The 2,891-nt window shown below is 42.7% G+C and overlaps 1 pseudogene; it reads left to right on the top strand.

The window, feature by feature from the left end:
• The first annotated feature begins 600 nt into the window (after positions 1–600).
• On the top strand, positions 601–1,209 carry LOC125094152 (40S ribosomal protein S5-like; annotated as a pseudogene).
• Positions 1,210–2,891: the final 1,682 nt, after the last annotated feature.

Raw genomic sequence — 2,891 nt, 5'->3', positions numbered from 1 at the left:
GCTTCAACATCCTTGCTAAGAAAGATGTACTGAGATGTTTGCTGTAATCCACACTAAGACCCTTCTAAAGATTTAAGGACTTCGTTACCGTGGAGAATGCTTTATTGGAGGATGGTGGTCTGGCTGTGGGATCACCAGAGCATCTGTTTTAGCCCACGGGGTAGCGAGCCTGTGGTCAGTGCTTTGATGTTGGCACACACAGGTTATGCCCGAAGCTCTCACACATTTCTGATGCTTCTGGGAATGCCCCATCTCTAGCTGATTTAATCCCATCATCTGATTTTTTTTTTCTCTCTCTCTCTGAGATGAGCTCATGTGCAGGTGACACCATTTAAACATGATTGTTTCATCTCCTAGTTTTTAAACTGTTTTTTAATTTTTATTTTTTGGTTTTGGTCCCAATGTTATTTGATTTCCCAACCACTTTCTGGACTTTTTTAGCCAAATAGGCATGGAGTGTCATGCCCATTTTACAGATGGTAAGAATGAAACAGATCAAGTGGCTTGCCACCTTGCATTATAAATCAGGACACTTTCCTCTTCCTGCCTGTGTCAGGGCAGTGTGTGGTGCACACTGACTGATTGTGATGTGTCTTCAGGATGACCCAGTGGGTGACGGCTGCACTTGCAGTCATGGAGACCTCTGACATCAAACTCTTTGGGAAGTGGATCTTCAATTAGGTACAGATCAATGGCATTTCCTTTCAGGATTACATAGCCATGAAAGAGAAGGATGCCAAGTACCTGCCACCCAGTGCAAGGTGCTAGGCGGCCAAATGCTTCAACAAGGTGCATCGCCCTGCTGTGGAACACTTCACCAATGCAATGGTCATAAACTGCCTTAAAAACGGCAAGCAGCTCATGACCATGCCACTGCCTAGCATGCCTTTGAGATCATCCATCTGCTCACTGGTGAGAACACCCTGTAGGTCCTGGTCCATGGCATTATTAACAGCAGTTCTGGGAGGACTCAATCTGGATTGGGCAATCCCGAACAGGGAGGGGTCAGGGCATTCATGTGTCCTCACTATGCCATGTGAATTAGGGTGTTTGGCTGCTGTGCACAGGTGCCTGTGGGGTCGCCTTCCAGAATATTAAGACCACTGCCGAGCATCTAGCACATGAGCTTATTAGGCAACCAAAGGCTCTTCCAATTCCTATGCTACCAAGAAGGATGAGCTGGGAAGTATAGCCAAGTTTAAGCTTTGATCGCCTCGACCGTGGCCCCAATAAACCTGTCTGCCTTTGGGGGCAGCCTTAGATAGATAGATAGAGAGAGATAGATAGATATAGATATAGATATCTATCTCTCTATCTATCTACAGATATCTATATACATACAGATATCTGTATAGATATCTCTATCTATCTATATCTATCTATCTATCTAACTATATTCAATATATATTATATATAATGCCACTTTGAGCATTTCCAGCTTTACCCCAGTACCCCAGTCTGGGTACAAGCAGCAACTTGTTTGCTTCTGTTCTGAGAGAAATCTCTAGAATAATTCTCAATTTTTTCAGTGAAAGACAAGTGGATCCTTATCATATGGGAGGGGTTTGACAAGATAGCCCCTCCAAATTCCCCTAGATACTCAGCTGGCACTGAAGCAGGGGGCAGTAAATTTGCAAACGAATGAAGGACTCTCCTGAGAGGAGATTCTGAACTGTTTCTCTTCTAGGACTTGAAAGTGTGTCTGATGAATTAGGATGGTGGCAAGAAGGCCACTAGGCATAAAGAATATCATAGACCACAAAAGGGAAAGTCATCATGGAAGAAGAAAGGGTGGGCCAAGTAAGCCAGAAAGACTAAAAACTAAACTAGCAAAATCCAATAGAGATAGAATGGAAGTCATAAACAATTTTAATTTTCTTGCTACCACGTTTAGAAAAGTAAAAGGAGGCATACAGAATTTTCATAAAATTTATTTAACCTAATAGATCCAAAATATTACCATCTTAAGATATAATTAATATAAAAACAATGAGATGCCTCATATTCTTTTTTTATGTATTAAATCTTGAAATCAAGGGTTTATTTTCCACTTACAGTGCACCTCAATTAGGACAAGCCACATTTGAAGTGTTCTTGCATTTAAGCCGCTGTCATCTTGGATGGTGTAGGCCTGGATGTTCATGGCAGAATGACAGATGTCCTTTTCGCATGACTCTCACAAGGTGGCTTTGCTTTAGAGTCAGGGCAGGAGTGTCAGCCAGAGTACTAACCATAAAGTACTGGGGGCTATAGCCTCAGAGACACAAAGGGTAGAGAGGATGAGAGTCCAGAGCAGCAGAAGAACCACAGCCCCATACTGCAGGCCACAAGTGGACCGAGAACTTTGCTTTACTCTCTCCCTATTGTTTGGAGTTAATCCCATAATTCTTGGCCTGTTGGTGTAAGGAAAAGAAGAACTCAGGAGTGAATTTGGTCTTATGCAAATTAAAGCAAAGGAGATTTCAGCCAATAATCTGAAAAATAAGAGAAGCTTGGGACATGGGTCAGACCAGTAACAATTATTTAGTTGTACGTTAGCCTTTCCTGCTCCCCACCCCCCATATAGCGTGAGGGCCTAGAGGGGAGGAATTAAGATTTACTCTTTTATAACAGTTCCTCAATCTTGTGCAGCACCACAATTGTGGCAAACTGGGTAAGTCTGGTCTTTTTCAACCTCTTCCAAGCACCTAGAATAACACTCATCACGGAGTCCTATATATTTGAAAAATGTTGAAGGACTGACCAGAGACACCTGAGCTCCCTCCTTCTCTAATTGCAGCTCTCTTCTTTCAAAATGGACATAACCAGAAGACTCCTCCTGCTCATGTCTCAAGTAAGTTACTGTAGGTGTTACTCTCTTTACCTACCTACCTAAGTCAATGGGGAGCAAA

This window comes from Lutra lutra, chromosome 2, assembly GCF_902655055.1.
Source record: "Lutra lutra chromosome 2, mLutLut1.2, whole genome shotgun sequence".
Lineage (NCBI taxonomy): Eukaryota > Metazoa > Chordata > Mammalia > Carnivora > Mustelidae > Lutra > Lutra lutra.
Note: the sequence above shows the minus strand (reverse complement) of the source record. Positions and strands in the feature narration are given on the sequence as shown.